Genomic DNA, 20,501 nt, shown 5'->3' with positions numbered 1-20,501 from the left:
AGGGAGTTCATTGAATCTTTAGATTGCCTTGAGTAGTATGGTCATTTTAACAATATTAATTCTTCCAGTGCATGAACATGATATATTTTTCGATTTTTTTGTGTAATCTTCGGTTTCTTCCATCAGTGTTATAGTTTTCTGAGTACAGGTCTTTTATCTCCTTAGGTAGGTTTATTCCTAGGTATTCTATTCTTTTTGATGTGATGGTAAAAGAGATTTTTTCCTTAATTTCTTTTTCTAATTGTTCATTGTTAGTGTATAGAAATGCAACAGATTTCTGTAAATAAATTTTGTATTCTGCAACTTTGCCAAATTCATTGATGAGCTCTCAGTTTTCTGGTGTTATCTTTGGGGTTTTCTCTTTTTTTTGAACATCTTTATTGGAGTATAATTGCTTTACAATTGTGTGTTAGTTTCTGCTCTATAACAAAGTGAATCAGCTATACACATACACATGTTCCCATATCTCTTCCCTCTTGCATCTCCCTCCCTCCCACCCTCCATATCCCACCACTCTAGGTGGTCACAAACCACCAAGCTGATCTCCATGTGCTATGCAGCTGCTTCCCAGTAGCTATCTATTTTACATTTGGTAGTGTATATTTGTCCATGCCATTCTCTCACTTTGTCACAGCTTACCCTTCCCCATCCTCATATCTTCAACTCCATTCTCTAGTAAGTCTGTGTCTTAATTCCTGTCTTACCCCTAGGTTCTTCGTGACCTTTTTTTTTTCCCCTTTAATTCCATATATATGTGCTAGTATATGGTATTTGTTTTTCTCTTTCTGACTTACTTCACTCTTTATGACAGACTTTAGGTCCATCCACCTCACTACAAATATCTCAAATTCGTTTATTTTTATGGCTGAGTAATATTCCATTGTATATATGTGCCACATCTTCTTTATCCATTCATCCGATGATGGACACTTAGATTGGTTCCATGTCCTGGCTATTGTAAATAGAGCTGCAATGAACATTTTGGTACATGACTCTTTTTGAATTATGGTTTTCTCAGAGTATATGCCCAGTAGTGGGATTGCTGGGTCATATGGTAGTTCTATTTATGGTTTTTTAAGTAACCTCCATACTGTTATCTATAGTGGCTGTATCAATTTACATTCCCACCAACAGTGGAAGAGGGTTCCCTTTTCTCTACACCCTCTCCAGCATTTATTGTTTCTAGATTTTTTGATGATGGTCATTCTGACCACTGTGAGATGATATCACATTGTAGTTTTGACTTACATTTCTCTAATGATGTTGAGCATTCTTTCATGTGTTTGTTGGCAGTCTGTATATCTTCTTTGGAGAAATGTCTATTTAGGTATGCTGCCCATTTTTTGATTTTTTTTTTTTATTGAGCTGCATGTGTTGCTTGTAAATCTTGGAGATTAATCCTTTGTCAGTTGCTTCATTTTCAAATATTTTCTCCCATTCTGAGGGTTGTCCTTTGCTCTGGATTATGGTTTCCTTGCCTGTGCAGAAGCTTTTAGGTTTCATTAGGTCCCATTTGTTTACTTTTGTTTTTATTTCAATTTCTCTAGGAGGGGGGTTAAAAAGGATATTGCTGCGATTTATGTCATAGAGTGCTCTACCTATGTGTTCCTCTAAGAGTTTGATAGTGTCTGTCCTTACATTTAGGTCTTTAGTCCATTTTGAGTTTATTTTTGTGTATGGTGTTAGGGAGTGTTCTAATCTCATACTTTTACATGTCCCTGTCCAGTTTTCCCAGCACCACTTATTGAAGATGCTGTCTTTTCTCCACTGTATATTCTTGCCCCCTTTATCAAATATAAGGTAACCATATGTGTGTGGTTTATCTCTGGGCTTTCTATCCTGTTCCATTGATCTATCTTTCTGTTTTTGTGCCAGTACCATACTGTCTTGATTACTGTAGCTTTGTAGTATAGACTGAAGTCCAGGAGCCTGATTCCTCCAGCTCCATTTTTCTTTCTGAAGATTGCTTTTGCTATTCGGGGTCTTTTGTGTTTCCATACAAATTGTGAAATTTTTTGTCCTAGTTCTCTGAAAAATGCCATTGGTAGTGTGATAGGGATTGCATTGAATCTGTAGATTGCTTTGTGTAGTAGATTCATTTTCACAATGTTGATTTTTCCAATCCAAAAACATGGTATATCTCTCCATCTATTTGTATCATCTTTAATTTCTTTCATCAGTGTCTTATAATTTTCTGCATGCAGGTCTTTTGTCTCCTTAGGTAGGTTTATTCCTAGATATTTTATTCTTTTTCTTGCAATGTTAACTATGTATAGTAACATTCCATCTGCAAGCAATGACTGTTATACTACTTCCTTTCCAATTTGGATTCCTTTTATTCCTTTTTCTTGCCTGGTTTCTGTGGCTAGGAATTCCAGTACTATGTTAAATAACAGTGGCAAGAGTGGACATTATTGTCTTGTTCTTAATCTTAGAGGAAATGCTTTCAGCTTTTCACCATCGAGTTTGATGTTTTCTCTGTTTTTCATATATGGCCTTTATTATGTTGAGGTAAGTTCCGTCTATGCCCACCTTCTGGAGAGTTTTTATCATAAATTGGTGTTGAACTTGGTTGAAAGCTTTTTCTGCAGCCATTTAGAATATCATACGGATTTTATCCTTCAGTTTGTTGATATGGTGTATCACATTTATTGATTGGCATATTTTGAAGAATCCTTGCATTCCTGGTATAAACCCCACTTGAGCATGGTGTATCATCCTTTTAATGTGCTGTTGGATTCTGTTTGCTAATATTTTGTTGAGGCTTTTTACATCTATGTTCATCAGTGATATTGGTCTGTAGTTTCCTTTTTTTGTGACATATTTGTCTGGTTTGGGCATCAGGGTTATGGTGGCCTCGTATAATGTGTTCAGGTGTGTTCCTCCCTCTGCTATATTTTGGAAGAGTTTGAGAAGAATAGGTGTTAGCTCTTCTCTAAATGTTTGATAGAATTTGCCTGTGAAACCAGCTGGTCCTGGGCTTTTGTTTGTTGGAATATATTTAATTACATTTTCCATTTCAGTGCTTGTAATTTGTCTGTTCATATTTTCTAATTTTTCCTGGTTCAGTCTTGGAAGTTTGTACTTTTCTAAGAATTTATCCATTTCTTCCAGATTGCCCAATTTATTGGCATATAGCTGCTTGTAGTAATTTTTCATGATCTTTTGAATTTTTGCAGAGTCAGTTTTTGCTTCTCGTTTTTCATTTATAATCTTGTTGATTTTGCATCTTCTCACTTTTTTTCATAATGAGTCTGGCGAATGGTTTATCAATTTTATTTTCTCAAAGAACCAGCTTTTAATTTTATTGATCTTTGTTATTGTTTCCTTCATTTCTTTTTCATTTATTTCTCATCTGATCTTTATGATTTCTTCCCTTCTGCTAAGTTTGGGTTTGTTTTTTTTTTTCAGTTTCCTTTTATTTTTTATTTTTTTAAACATGATACCTGTCCATTTATTTAGAACATTGTGTGGGTTTTTTTTGTTTGTTTGTTTGTTCTTCTTTCTCTAATTGCTTTAGGTGTAAGGTTAAGTTGGTTATTTGAGATTTTCCTTGTTTCTTCAGGTAGCATTTTATTGTTATAATGTTCCCCCTTAGAAATGCTTTCGGTGCATACCATAGGTTTTGGGTCATCGTGTTTTCATTTCATTTGTTTCTAGGCATTTTTTGATTTCCTCCTTGATTTCTTCAGTGATCTCTTGGTTATTTAGTAGCATATTGTTTAGCGTCAATGTGTTTGTATTTTTTTACAATTGTTTTCCTGTAATTGTTATTTAGTCTCATTGTTTAGTGGTCAGAAAAGACTCTTGATACGATTTCAACTTTCTTAAATTTTCCAAGGCTTGATTTGTGACCCAAGATATGATCTATCCTGGAGAACGTTCCATGAGCACTTGTGAAGAGCATGTATTTTTTATTTTTGAATAGAATGTCTTAAAAATATAAATTAAGTATCTATTCTAATGTGTATTTTAAAGCTTTTGTTTCCTTATTTATTTTCATTGTGGATGGTCTGTCCATTGGTGAAAGTGGGGTGTTAAAGTCCCCTTCTATTATTGTGTTACTGTTGATTTCCTGTTTTATGGCTGTTGGCCTTTGCCTTATGTATTGAGGTGCTCCTATGTTGGGTGAGTAAATTTTTACAATTATTACATCTTCTTCTTGGTTTGATCCCTTGATCATTATGTAGTGTCCTTCTTTGTCTCTTGTAATAGTATTTAACTTAATGTCTATTTTGTTGATATGAGTGTTGGTACTCCAGCTTTCCTTTGATTTCCATTTGTGTGGAATATCTTTCTCCATCCCCTCACTTTCAGTCTGTATGTGTCCCTAGGTCTGAAGTAGGTCTCTTGTAGACAGCATATATATGGGTCTTGTTTATATATCCATTCAGCCAGTCTGTGTATTTTGGTTGGCACATTTAATCCATTTACACTAAGGTAATTATCGATATGTTACTATTACATTTTCTTAATTGTTTTGGGTTTGTTTTTGTAGGTCTTTTCCTTCTCTTGTATTTCCTGCATAAAGAAGTTCCTTTTGTACTTGTTGTAAAGCTGGTTTAGTGGTGTTGAATTCTCTTAACTTTTCCTTGTCTGTAAAGCTTTTAATTTCTCTATCAAATCTGAATGAGGTCCTTGCTGGGTAGAGTAACTTTGGTTGTAGTTTTTTCCCTTTCATCACTTTAATTATGTCCTGCCACTCCCTTCTGGCTTGCAGAGTTTCTGCTGAAAGATCAGCTGTTAACCTTATCGGGATTCCCTTGTATTTTTTTGTTGCTTTTCCCTTTCTGCTTTTAATATTTTTTCTTTGTATTTAATTTTTGATACTATGATTAATAAGTGTCTTGGCATGTTTCTCCTTGGACTTATCCTGTATGGGACTCTTTGTACTTCCTGGACTTGATTGACTATTTCCTTTCCCATATTAAGGAAGTTTTCAATTATAAGCTCTTCAAATATTTTCTCAGAACCTTCTTTTTTCTCTTCTTTTTCTGGTACCATTTTAATTCGAGTGTTGGTCCATTTAATGTTGTCCCAGATCTCTGAAACTGTCCTCAATTCTTTTCATTCTTTTTTCTTTATTCTGCTCTGTGGTAGTTATTTCCACTATTTTATCTTCCAGGGCGCTTATCCATTCTTCTGCCTCAGTTATTCAGCTATTGATTCCTTCTAGTGAATTTTTAAGTTTATTTATTGTTTTATTCACCCTTATTTGTTTGCTCTTTAGTTCTTCTAGGTCCTCGTTAAACGTTTCTTGTATTTTCTCCCTCTATTTCCTGGATTTTGGATCATCTTTAGTATTACTACTCTTAATTCTTTTTCAGGTACACTGCCTATTTCATTTTCATTTGTTTGTTTTAGTGGTTTTTCCCTTGGTCCATCATCTGCTGCATATTTCCCTGTTTTTTTCATTTTGTTTAACTTTCTGTGGTTCGGGTCTCATTTTCCCAGCCTTCATGTTTGTGTTTCCCATTATTTTTGGTGTCTTCCCCCTGAGGGTGAGTTTGGTTCAATTACTTTTGTAGGCTTCCATGTGGAGCGGACTGGTGCCTGAATTCCTCTTTGTGGGGCTGTATCTTTTCCTTCTGGTGGTCAAGGCCACGTCCATCATTGTGTTTTTGAGTGTCTTTAACTTACTATGACTTTAGTGATCCTCTCTTCTAATGGATGGGGTTGTGTTCCTGTCTTGATTGTTGTTTGGCATGGGACATAAAGCACTGGAGCTTGTGGGCCTTTCAGTGGAGTTGGGTCTTAGCATTGAGACAAAGATCTTTGGGAGAGCTCTCAGTGATTGATATTACATGGGGATAGGAGGTTTCTGGTGGTCCAATGTCCTGGACTTGGCCCTCCCACCTTGGAGACTCAGACCCAACACCTAGCTGGAGCACCAAGATCTTGCCAGCCACACAGCTCAGAAGGAAAGGAAGAGAGAGAGAAAAAGACTATAACAATTAAACAAAAACATAAACAAAAAAAATGAAAACGAACAGACAGGACCCTAAAACTAATAGTTAAAGCAAACCTTTACAGAGAAAATCACACAAAGAAGCATATACATACACACTCACAAAAAGAGAAGAAGGGGAAAGAAATTAAAAAAATGGAAGATAGCACCAAACCAATAAACAAATCCACCAGTTATAATAAGCTCTAAATACTAAACTAAGATAAACATAAAACCAGAAACAAATTAGAAACAGAAAGCAAATTCCAAGTGTACAGTTGTTTCCAAAGTCCAGCACCTCAATTTTGGGAACTTTCATTGTCTATTCAGGTATTCTTCAGATACAGGGTTTATCAAATTGACTGTGGGGATTTAATCTGCTGCTCCTGAGGCTGCATAGAGAAAATTTCCTTTCTCATCTTTTTTTTTCACACAACTCCTGAGTTTCAGCTTTGGCTTTTTCCCCACTTTGCATGTAGGCTGCCCTCAGGAGTATGTTCCATGCCCCGACAGAAGGGGCTTAAAGCAGTGACTGATTAAGGCTCTCTTGCTCACTCAGGCCAGGGGAAGGGAGGTGTATAGTAGTCGTAATTGGAATGAAGGTCAAGCCTGAGGCAGCAGAGGCAGGAGTGACATTGTAACAGCCTGAAGCATGCTGTGTGTTCTCCTGGGGAAATTGTCCCTGGATCACAGGACCCTGCCAGTGTCATGTTACACAGGCTCCCAGGGGCGTATGGATAGTGACCTGCACTTGCACACAGGATTCTTGGTGTCAGAGGCAGCACCATTAGCAGTTCATGCCCGCCTCTGGGGTTCAAGCTGATAACCTCAGCTTGTTCCCTTCTCTGGAGCTCATTTAGGTGGTGCTCTGCTTTCTGTGAGCACACGGGGAAGGAATTCCCTCTATTCACACACTCCAAAACAAAGGTCTCTTTTCTCTCCAGCAGGACCAGACTTTCCTGGACACCCTCCTGGTTAGCTGTGGCACACTAGCCCTTTCAGGCTGTGTTTAAGCAGCCAACCCTAGTCCTCTCCCTGAGGTCTGATCTCTGAAGCCCGAGCCTCAGCTTCCAGTCCCCACTCGCCCTGGTGGGTGAGCAGACAAGCCTCTCAGGCTGGTGAGGACTGGTCAGCACTGATCCTCTGTATGGGAGGATCCCTGCTCCTCCCATACAAATCTCTCTGCTTTGCCCTCTGCACCTCTGTTGCTCTGCTCTCCTTTGTCGCTCTGAAGCTTCCCCTCCACATCCTGTCCCCACAAGTGAAGGGGATCCCTAGTGTGTGGAAACTCTTCCACAGTCACAGTTCCCTCCCAGAGGTGCAGATCCCATCCCTATTCTTTTGTCTCTGTTTGTTCTTTTTTCTTTTGCTCTATCCAGGTATGTAGGGATTTTCTTGCCTTTTGGGAAGTCTGAGGTCTTCTGCCAGCATTCAATAGGTGTTCTGTAGGAGTTGTTCCACATGTAGATGTATTTTTGATGTATTTATGAGGAGGGAGGTTATCTCCATGTCTTACTCCTCCACCATCTTGAAGGTCTCCCCTGTAGTCTTAGTTTTAAAGTCTATGTTGTCTGATACATGTATTGCTACCCTGACTTTCTTTTGATTTCCATTTGCATAGAAGACCTTTTTATTTCCTCATTTTCAGTGTGTATGTGTGTCTTTAGATCTGAAGTGAATCTCTTATAGGCCGCATATATACAGCCCTTGTTTTTATTTCCATTCAGCCACTCTATGTCTTTCAATTGGAAAATGTAGTCCATTTACACTTAATTTAATGATTGATATGCATGTTTTTATTGACATTTTGTTAATTTTTGGGTGTTGTTTTTGTTGTTCTTTTTTGTTCCTTTCTTTTGTTCTCTTCTCTTGTGATTTGATGACTATCTCTAGTGTTATGCTTGGATCCCTTTATCTTTTTTGTGTGTATATATTATAGATTTTTGGTTTGTGATTACCATGAGCCATATATATATATATATATATATATATATATATATATATATATATATATATATATATATATATATATGTAACGTTGGTTACATTTGCTGACTTGGAGAAGTGGCCTTCTGTAGAAGATGTCCTTTGTGTCTCAATAGCACACTCTGCTTGGGTCACCAGATCTATATGCTCTAGGTATACTTCCTATGTGGCTGCAGCGTCCTTCTGTTGAGGCAGGTTGAAGTTTTACTGTGGGTGGTCTCTTAGACATGCCTGCCCCCATCCAGTTGATTGCCCAGCCCTGCCTTGTGTGAATGCTGCCAGCCACTGGTTGATGGGACCTTTCATAAGGTGGCTGCCTATAGAACTCTGGGAGGTCCTGAAGATAGTGCTGGCTCATTGGTGGGTGGAGTCAGGGTCAAGAGATTAGGTCCCAGGACTGTTGCTGACCTGCTTGTAGGAAGATTGGGTCCTGCCACAGCAGACTGAAGGACTATGGTTGACTTAAGGCTGGTGTCTGCACACTGGTGAGTGAGGGTATTCCCATGTCTAGAGCAGGCTCACTGGTGGATGGGGCTGCAGGCCAGGGCATTCTGGGGCTGGTACCTGCCCACTGGTAAGTACAGCTGGATCTCTAGGTCTCTAGCTGCAAGACCCTGGTGTCTCAGGTCTAATGCCTGTGCATTGGTGTGTGGGTTCAGATCCTTGGTCCTCTGATAAGTAGGGCTGTGTCCAGGGGTGGCTGTGGGCTCAGGGGGTCTTAAGGCAGCCTATCTGCTGGTAGACAGGGCTGTGTCCCTTACCAGTTAGTTACTTGGCCTGAGGCTGCCCAGTACTGGTGTGTACAGGCTGGTGGGTAGGTGCAGAGCTGGGTCCTAGGCTTATAAGCTACAGGAAGGATTCCTAAATGGTGCTTGCCAGTGTCCATGTGGTAGAATGAGCTACCAAAAATGGCTGCTACAGTGTCTAATGTCCCCAGGGCGAGCTCCAGTTGCCTCCCACCCCTGTACGAGGTTCTCCAAGATCAACAGGTAGGTCTGACCCAGGTTCCATTCAAATTACTGCTTCTGCCCTGGGTCACAGAGCATGTGAGATTTTGCATGAACCCTTTAAGAGTGGAGTCTCTATTTCCCACGTCAGTCTGGGTCTCCTAAACATAAATCTCAGTGGCCTACAAAGACAAATATTCTGGGGGCTCATCTTCCTAATACAGGAACTCCAGTCTTGGGAGTCCAATGTGGGGCCCAGACTCCTTTCTCACTAGGGAGTACCTCTGCAATTCTAATTTTTCTACCTTTTGTGGATCACCCATCTGGAAGTATGACTCTTGACTATACCACAACTCCTACCCATCTTGTTGTAGTTCCTTCTTTATAATTTTAGTTATAGAATATCTTTTCTGATAGGTTCCAGTCTTTTTCATCAATAGTTATTATGTAAATAATTGTAATTTTCATGTGACTGTGAGAGGTGAGCTCAGAGTCTCTCTACTCTGCCATCTTCTATTTATGTACCAACAATGTCTTTTATGACCTACACTCAGTAGTCAAACTCCATAATTCCTGCCACACTCTATACTTTAGAGAAGTCAAATTTGATTTTTTTTAAAATTTAGTGTCATGGTGTATTTATATGTCTATTCCCAGCTCAATGCCTCACACACAGTATGTGCTCCACAAATCCTGCAGGAAGGCATAGAAATATCGAAAAATGGAACTGCTGATTATATGACTTTATATTTACAACAAAGGACTACTATAATGTTAAATCTGCAAATCTTAGAATTTAGTGATGAGAAAATCATTGTCTTTGCTATTTTCTTGTTTTATAAGTATTTTCTATAAGTTTTTACCAGGTTGGAACTGCTTTCTTTGCTGTCATAAGGTCAGAGCTACATTTAGAAGGTATTACCAGGAGATTCAGACTCAAAAAATGCCTGCTAAAATGTGTAGGAAGTTAAGTTTCAAACCAAGACTGAATAGAGGAAATCAATCTATGAATTTTCAATTTGTGCTCATTTTAATAAAGGAAAAAAGAGTAATGTACTCTCTGCTTAAAAGAGGACGGATGCATTCAAGTTTCTAAGGATATTTCCTTTACATCAGGAGAAGAATAATAATGAACTGTCAATTTCCCCAACTTGGTTTTCTGCCTGGGTAGGTTTTATCAATGGGCCTGTCACAATGCTGAAATTGGGTGTTCTTACTATGTTGTTTAATAAATCTAATATCTTGAATACTTGCAGTATTAGCCAAATAAACAAATAAAAAGTCTTAAAGAAGATCCCATATAATATTTTTTTCTTGTTTAATTTTTAGAAGTATCAGTGAAATTGCCATGTCTTTCAAAAGTGGCATATTTATATTACTTATTGAATCCAGGACTTGAAAACAAGAAATGATATTTTTCTCTGTTATCCTCAGAAAGTTAAATTATTTGGAAAGTAGTACTATTTTAACTTCTGGCAGTGCTAATAGGTAAGTAAATAGAAAATATAGCCCCTATTGGGTGTGACTGTTGGTGGTGGGTTAAAGAGTCTCTTGTCCCACTAGGCTGTCTCAGCATCTGCTGGTCTGCCATCTGAGACTTACTCTTTTGGCTTATGCTATTACGTTTTTAAGACTCTCATTTGCAAAGCTCTATCTAATTTTCAGAGTTTATCCATTCATTAATTATTTCATCATCACACCATAACTATGATAAAGCCATATAAATTATTCATACCCAATAATAAGGAAGAAAACTGAAACTCAACAAGATTAAATTATTTGTCAAAGGATTCAAGCAAACACTCAGTCTTTCTGACTACAGTATTTCACCAGTATCACAAAATGATAATGATTGTTTACTATAAGCTATTTGGGGCTATTATGAGTCAATTTTCATTGTCTAAACTCTTCGTCCTTCCCTATAATCCTTCAGTGGACAAACCGTTGCTTACCTTGTCTCAGAAATGCCCACTTTACCAGGAGTTGACTTTGTCCAACGAAATTTATTTTTATCTGGTGACATCATAACCTCTCAGTGCTCTTGGAATATCTCATTGTTGAATTCCAAAGCTTTTTGCAGTCTACCTGTTGGGATTCAGAAAAATGAAATAGTCAAGCCTTAGGTAAGACAAGAATGAAATTAAGGAAGGAAAAAGGATATGCTAGGCCTTTGACTCTGACCTTAGGATCATTTCAAAAAAGAGTCCTGGGATAAAGTTGCAGCTGTGGATATGAAGCAGGTCTTCAAAGTTGTGACACAAATGACTAAAGCCAGGGAGAAAAGGACTAAAGCCAGGCAGTTTGCATTAGTCAAAACTCTTTGGTCACATATGAAAACACCCAATGCAGCAGTTTAAAATAAAACAGGAAGCATTAGACTATGTGACAAAATGGAAGAACAGAGTGTAATAGGGTAGATGGAAGCTAAGGTTAGGGACAGCTGTAACCAGGGACTTAAACTATGCTGTCCACTTCTTATTTTTACTCTTCTCTGTGCAGTTTCTTCTTTCTCTACTGCAATGTAATAGTGATGTGGAGGATAGGGTCTTTGAAAATAGACCTCAGTCCTATACTCAGTGTTCTTTATCCACATGACTAAAGTTGAAAAGAATGATCTTTCCCTACTTGGATTTAGAAGTTTTTAGGAGATAACACTAATAGACTTTGGGTTATATACCAATTTCTCTACCAATCAACATATATGGGTATAATGAGTTTTATGATAGCTCAGTTTGGGTCATGTGCCCATAACTGTAGCCAGGAAAGAAGGTTTGGCTGCCAGAAGGAAGGGAAATGATACATTTATTGCATTTTAGAGCAGGAGTAAATCATGGAGAGTTTGATATGCCCTGCCAAAGAATTTGGCATAGTTTATTCACTGGCAGATTTAAAAGTAAGAAAAACATAATAAGTTTTGCATTTTAAAAGGAAAATTCTTGTATCAATGTAAGGGATAAAATAGGGATTTTTCCCTAGATTTATTGAAGTATAATTTTTCAAGGTTTATTGAGATATGATTGATATATGGCATTGTGTAAGTTTGAGGTGTACAGTATAATTATTCAGTATATGTATATATTATTAAATACCACAATAAGGTTAGTTAACACATCCATCACTTCACAGAATTACCTTTGTGTCTCTGTGTGTGGTGAAAACATTTAAGATCTACTTTTTATCAACTTCAAGTATAACATACAGTGTTGTTAACTATAGTCACAATGCTATACATCAGATTTCCAGAACTTATTCATATTCTGACTGGAAGTTTGTATCCTTTGACTAATATCTCTCCATTTCTCCCACACCATAGGCCCTGGCAACCACCAATCTGTTCTTTCTTTCTATGAGTTTGGGTTTTTGAATCCAAATATGGGTGAGATCTAACAGTATTTGTCTTTCTCTGTGTGACTTATTTCACTTAGTAAGGTCCATGCCCTTAAGATTCATTCATGTTTTCATAAATGGCAGGCTTTTCTTTTTAATAGTTGAGTACCATTCTATTGTATATGTATGTATACACACACACACACACACACACACACACACCACCTTCTTTATCCATTCATCTGTCAATGGACACATGTTGTTTCCATTTCTTAGCTATAATAATACTGCAATGAATATGAGGGTGCAGGTATACCTTGAAGATATATATATATATCTTCAAGATTGCAATTTCATTTCCTTCAGATATATACTCAGAAGCTGGATTGTTGGATCATATTGTAGTTCTGTTTTAATGTTTTTGAGGAACCTCAAAATATATATATATTTTCCTTTTTAGATTATTTTCCCTTATAGGGTTTTACTAAATATTGAGTATAGTTCCCTGTAATATACAGTTGTTACTTATCTATTTTAGATATAGTAGTGTGTGTATGTTAATCCCTGAACTATTATTTCCTGATAATGAGAGATCCTGATTACAACGAACATTCCCATTAAAAACATGTAAGAATGGAATGATGAAATGATATTTTAAAAATCTTCCTCCTTTCCTCTGTCAGCTTCTTTCTTCACATAAGTCATATTTTTCTATTACGTATACAACTTTGGTTGAATATGCTACATTTTCTCCTCTAACAGTGGTATAGTCAATTAGCATCACCAGTGCATGCGTTTTAGAGGTTGATTTCTTAGGTAAAGTAATAAATCAAAATTAGTTTTTGCTATTGTTTTGTTCTTCTATCTGCGTTAGAGAAATACTTTACTTTCAGATTATCTTTGAGAAGATCTAACAAAATTCAGATATTTATGTCCAAGAAAGAACTCGTTATTACTATTCTCTGTGCTTTCTAATCTCAACTTGTTTCTAGGGAAATGGAGATGTCACAGTTATGTCACCCTAACAAGCTGAAGCTTAACCATTTTTCTGTGTTTGCCTACATGTGATTTATAAGATCTCTGGACTATGAAAACATATTTAGTGATATGACTTATAAAATCTCTCATGCGATTATTATCAATATGTAATCATGGTTCTCCCTTAGGCAAAATGAGGCCCCTTTCTGGAGCAAATAAAAGTTAAAAGAGAAATGTAAAGATAAAGCACAGAAACAGAAAATTCCTTTCCTAAAACAGAAAGGAGAGAAACCAGTGGTTAGAATTTCAATACACATGAGTCAGTTTTACACAGTGCTCTGGAATTAGTTAGAGTCTCAACTCTGTGACTTAGCAGCTGTGTGACCTATCTAAGATCCATTCTTATCTCTAATTTGGGGATAATTAATAATAGATCCTAGGGAGGTTGGTTCAACATGGAGGAGTAGAAGGATGTGTTCTCACTCCCTCTTGCAAGACCACTGGAATCACACTAACTGCTGAACAATCATCGACAGGAAGACACTGGGACACACTAAAAAACATACCCCACATCCAAAGACAAAGGAGAAGTCACAATGAGATGGTAGGAGGGGTGCAATCACAATAAAATCAAATCCCATAACTGCTGGGAGGGTGACTAACAAACTGGAGAACACTTATGCCACAGAAGTCCACCCACTGGATTGAAGGTTCTGAGCTCCACGTCAGACTTCCCAACCTGGGGGTCTGGCAATGGGAGGAAGAATTCCTAGAGAATCAGACTTTAAAGGCTACCAGGATTTGATTGCAGGACTTCAACATGACTGGGTGAAAAAGACACTCCACTCTTGGAGGACACACACAAAAGAGTGTGCACATTGGGACCCAGGGAAAGGAGCAGTGACCCCATAGGGGACAGAACCATACCAACCTGCTAGTGTTCGAGGGTCCCCTGCAGAGGTGAGGGGTGACTGTGTCTCACCAAGAGGACAAAGACACTGGCAGCAGAAATTCTGGGAAGTACTCCTTGGTGTGAGCCCCCCCAGAGTCCACCATTAGCCCCAACAAAGAGCTTGGGTAGGTTCCAGTGTTGGGTTGCCTAAGGCCAAACAACCAACAGGGAGGGAACTCAGTCCCACCTATCAGCAGACAAGTGGTTTAAACTTTTACTGAGAGCTGCCGACCAGAGCAACAGCCAGCTCTACCCACCACCAGTCCCTCCCATCAGTTAACTTTCTCAGGCCTCCTTGATAGCCTCATCCACCAGAGGGCAGACAGCAGAAGCAAGAATTTCAATCCTTCAGTCTGTGGAATAAAAAACGCATTCACAGAAAGATAGACAAGATGAAAAGGCAGAGGGCTATGTACCATATGAAGGAACAAGATAAAACCTCAGAAAAACAATGGAATGAAGTGGACATAGGCAATCTTCCAGAAAAAGAATTCAGAATAATGATAGTGAAGATGATCCACGACCTCTGAAAAAGAATGTAGGCAAAGGTAGAGAAGATGCAAGAAATGTTTAACAAAGGCCTATAAGAATTAAAGAACAAAAAACAGAGATGAACAATACAATAACTGAAATGAAAAATACACTAGAAAGAATCAATAGCAGAATAACTGAGGTAGAAGAATACACAAGTGATGTGGAAGACATAATGGTGGAATTAACTGCTGCAGAACAGAATAAAGAAAAAAGAATGAAAATAAATGAAGACAGCATAAGAGACTTCTGGGGCAACATTAAACATAACAACATTTACATTACAGGGGTTGCAGAAGGAGAAGAGAAAGGACCCGAGAAAATATTTAAAGAGATTATAGTCGAAAACTTCCCTAACATAGGAAAGGAAATAGCTACCCAAGTCCAGGAAGCACAGAGAGTCACATACAGGATAAACCCAAGGAGAAACAAGTCAAGACACATAGTAATCAAACTGGCAAAAATTAAAGAGAAAGAAAAATTATTGAAAGCAGCAAGGGAAAAATGACAAATAACATACAGGGGAACTCCCATAAGGTTAACAGCTGATTTCTCAGCAGAACCTCTTCAAGTCAAAAGGGAATGTCATGACATATTTAAAGTGATGAAAGGGAAGAACTTACAACCAAGATTATTCTACCCAGCAAGGATCTCATTCAGATTCGATGGAGAAATCAAAAGCTTTACAGACAAGTAAAAGCTAAGATAATTCAGCACCACCAAACCAGCTGTACAACAAATGCTAAAGGAACTTGTCTAAGTGGGAAACACAAGAGAAGAAAAGGACCTACACAAACAAACCCAAAACAATTAAGGAAATGGTAACAGGAATATACATATCAATAATTACCTTAAACATGAATGGATTAAATGCTCCAATAAAAAGACACAGGCTGTATGAATGGATACAAAAACAAGACCCATAATTATGCTGTCTACAAGAGACCCACTTCAGATGTAGGGACACATACAGACTGAAAGTGAAGGGATGGAAAAAGATATTCCATGCAAATGGAAATTAAAAGAAAGCTGAAGTAGCAATCCTCATATCAGATAAAATTGACTTTAAAATCAAGAATGTTACAAGAGACAAAGAAGGACACTACATAATGATCAAGCGATCATTCCAAGAAGAAGATATAACAATTATAAATATATATGCTCCCAACATAGGAACACCTCAATACATAAGGCAACTGCTAACAGCTATAAAAGAAATCAACAGTAACATAATAATCGTGGGGGACTTTAACACCTCACTTACACCAATGGACAGATCATCCAAACAGAAAATTAATAAGGAAACACAAACTTTAAATGACACAATAGACCAGATATATTTAATTGACATTTATAGGACATTCCATCCAATAACAGCAGATTGCACGTTCCTCTCAAGTGTGCATGGAACATTCTCCAGGATAGATCACATCTTGGGTCACAAATCAAGCCTCAGTAAATTTAAGAAAATTGAAATCATATCACGCATCTTTTCTGACCAGAATGCTATGAGATTAGAAATCAATTACAGGAAAAAATTTGTAAAAAATACAAACACATGGAGGCTAAGCAATACACTACTTAATAGCCAGAGAAGACTGAAGAAATCAAAGAGGAAATCAGAAAATACCTGGAGACAGAAGACAATGAAAACACAATGATCCAAAACCTATGGGATGCAGCAAAACAGTTCTAAGAAGGAATTTTATAGCAATACAAGCCTACTTCAAGAAACAAGAAAAATCTCAAATAAACAATCTAACCTTACACCTAAGGGAATGAGAGAAAGAAGAGCAAAGGAAACCCAAAGTTAGAAGAAGGAAAGTAATTGTAAAGTTCAGAGCAGAAGTAAATGAAATAGAAACAAAAACAGTGATCAATAAAACTAAAAGCTGGTTATGTGAGATAAACAAAATTGATAAACCATTAGCCAGACTCATCAAGAAAAAGAGGGAGAGGACTCAAATCAATAAAATTAAAAATGAGAAAGGAGAAGTTCCAACAGACACTGAAGAAATACAAAGCATCCTAAGAGACTACTACAAGCAACTCTATGTCAATAAAATGGACAACCTGGAAGAAATGGATAAATTCTTAGAAAGGTATAACCTTCCAAGACTGAACCATGAAGAAACAGAAAATATGAACAGACCAATCACAAGTAATGAAATTGAAACTGATTTAAAATCTTCAAGAGGGCTTCCCTGGTGGCACAGTGGTTGAGAGTCTGCCTGCCGACGCAGGGGACACAGGTTTGTGCCCCGGTCCGGGAGGATCCCACGTGCCATGGAGCAGCTGGGCCCATAAGCCATGGCTGCTGAGCCTGTACGTCCGGAACCTGTGCTCTGCAATGGGAGAGGCCACAACAGTGAGAAGCCCGCATACCACAAACAAAACAAAACAAAACAAAAACAAACAAACAAATAAACAAAAATCTTCAAGAAACAAAAATCCAGGACCAGATGACTTCACAGGGGAATTCTACCAGACATTTAGAGAAGAGCTAACACCCATTCTTCTCAAACTCTTCCAAAAAATTGCAGAGGAAGGAACACTCCCAAACTCATTATGAGGCCACCAATACCCTGATACAAAAACCAGACAAAGGTACTACAAAAAGAAGAAAATTACAGACCAATACCACTGATACAAAAACCAGACAAAGGTACTACAAAAAGAAGAAAATTACAGACCAATATCACTGATGAATATAGATGCAAAAACACTCAACAAAATACTAGCAAACAGAATCCAACACACATTAAAAGGATCATACACCATGACCAAGGGGGATTAATCCCAGTGATGCAAAGATTGTTCAGTATATGCAAATCAGTCAATGTGATACACCATGTTAACAAATTGAAAAATAAAAAGCATATGATCATCTCAATAGATGCAGAAAAAGCTTTTGACAAAATTCAACACTTATTTATGATAAAAACTCTCCAGAAAGTGGGCATAGAATGAACCTACCTCAACATAATAAAGGCCATATATGACAAACCCATAGCAAACATCATTCTCAATGGTGAAAAACTGTAAACGTTTCCTCTAAGATCAGGAACAGAACAAGGATGTCCACTCTCACCACTATTTTTCTACATAGTTTTGGAAGTCCTAACCATGGCAATCAGAGAAGAAAAAGAAATAAAAGGAATACAAATTGGAAAAGAAGAAGTAAAACTCTTACTGTTTGCAGGTGACATGATACTATACATAGAGAATCCTAAAGATGCCACCAGAAAACTACTAGAGCTAATCAATGAATTTGGTAAAGTTGCAGGATACAAAATTAATGCACAGAAATCTCTTGCATTCCTATATACTAGTGATGAAAAATCTGAAAGAGAAACTAAGGATACACTCCCATTTACCGTTGCAAGCAGAAGAATAAAATACATAGGAATAAACCTACCTAGGGAGACAAAATACCTCTATGTTGAAAACTATGACACTGATGAAAGAAATGAAAGATGATACAATCTGATGGAGAGATATACAATGTTCTTGGATTGGAAAAATCAGTATTGTGAAAATGACTATACTATCCATAGCAATCTACAGATTCCATTCAATCCCTATCAAATTACCAATGGCATTTTTTACAGAACTAGAACAAAAAAATCTTAAAATTTTTATGGAGACAAAAAATACCCTGAATAGCCAACACAGTCTTGAGGGAAAAAATCCAAGCTGGAAGAATCAGACTCCTTGGCTTCAGACTATACCACAAAGCTACAGTAATCAAGACAATATGGTACTGGCACAAAAACAGAGATATAGATCAATGGAACAGAATAGATAGCCCAGAGATAAACCCATGCACCTATGGTCAACGAATCTGTGGCAAAGGAGGCAAGGATATACAATGGAGAAAAGTCAGTCTCTTCAATAAGTTTTGCTTGGAAACAGGACAGCTACATGTAAAAGAATGAAATTAGAACACTCCTTAACACCATACACAAAAATAAACTCAAAATCGATTAGAGACCTAAATGTAAGACACGACACTATAAAACTCTTACAGGAAAACATAAGAAGAACTCTCTTTGACATAAATTACAGCAAGATCTTTTTTGATCCACCTCCTAGAGTAATGGAAATAAAAACAAAAATAAACAAATGGGGCCTAATGAAACTTAGAAGCTTTTGCAAAGCAAAGCAAACTACAAACAAGATGAAAAGACAACCCTCAGAATGGGAGAAAATATTTGCAAATGAATCAACAAACAAAGGATCACTCTCCAAAATATATAAGCAGCTTATGCAGCTCAATATTAAAAAATCAAACAACCCAATTCACAAATGGGCAGAAGACCTAAATACACATTTCTCCAAAAAAGACATACAGATGCCCAAGATGCACATGAAAAGCTGCTCAACGTCACTAATTATTAGTGAAATGTAAATCAAAACTACAGTGAGGTATCACTTCACACCAGTTAGAATGGGCATCATCAGAAAATCTACAAACAACAAATGCTGAAGACGGTGTGGAGAAACGGGAAGCCTCTTACACTGTTATTGAGAATATAAATTGATAGGACCACTATGGAGAACAGTATGGACATTCCTTAAAGAACTAAAAATAGAATTACCATATCACCCAGCAATCCCACTACTGGGCATATACCCAGAGAAAACCATAATTCAAAATGGCACATGCACCCCAATGTTCATTGCAGCACTATTTACCATAACCAGGTCATGGAAGCAACATAAATGCCCATCGACAGATGAATGGATAAAGAAGATATGGTACATATATGCAATGGAATATTACTCAGCCATAAAAAGGAACGAAATTGGGTCATTTGTAAAGATGTAGATGAATCTAGAGACTGTCATACAGAGTGAAGTAAGTCAGAAAGAAAAACAAATATAGTACATTAAAGCATATATGTGGAACCTAGAAAAATGGTAGAGATGAACTGGTTTGCAGGGCAGAAATTGAGACACCAATGTAGAGAACAAATATATGGACACCAAGGGGCGAAAGTGGTGAAGGGTGGTGGTTGTGCTGTGATGAATTGGGAGATTGGGATTGACATATACACACTAATATGTATAAAATGGATAACTAATAAGAACCTGCTGTATAAAAAATAAATAAAATTCAAAAAAACCCAAAAAATATCCTATTCCATGGGGTTTCAGAGTGGATTAAAAGAGTGCACATAAAGCACTTAGCATAGAGCCTGACATTTTAACAAGTGTTCAATAAATGTTAGCCTTATTAATAGTAGTAATAATATTTCCTTGTTAGTCTTTGTTACTATCTTCTACAACTTAGCCTACTATAACCAAATACCATAAACTGGGTGACTTATCAACAAAAATTGATTACTCACAGTTCTGGGGTTTGGAAATTGGATATCATTGTTCCAGGATGGTTGGGTTCTATTTAGGACCCCCTTCCAGGTTGCAGATGCTGGCTTCCTGGTGCATCCTCACATGGCAGAAAGAGTGAGCTTACTCTCTGATCTCTTATAAGGGCACTAATTTTACTTGTGAGGCCCCTGTCTCAGGCCCTACCTCCATACCATCCCATATGGGTGTTAATATTTCAACATATGAATTTTGATGAGACAAAAGCATTCAAATAATAATACTTACCTACTCCCAGGGAACAAATTATGTTCCAAGAGACACTGGAGCAACCCCTATACAGACACATTTATTCAATGTGAGTTTGATTTTTAGTCCATCAGGAAAGACTGGATACACAAAAGGTTGATAGACACCATGAGACCTGGAATAAAGAGAAGGTGTAGGACAGAGCTGGTATGATAAGAGGAGGAGACAGTCTCACAATTTTTTAAAAATTTAT

Source organism: Mesoplodon bidens (genome assembly GCF_964165515.1).
Source record: "Mesoplodon bidens genome assembly, chromosome: 7".
Taxonomy (NCBI): Eukaryota; Metazoa; Chordata; class Mammalia; order Artiodactyla; family Ziphiidae; genus Mesoplodon; species Mesoplodon bidens.
The sequence above is the reverse complement of the archived record's forward strand: the minus strand, read 5'-3'. Positions refer to the sequence as shown.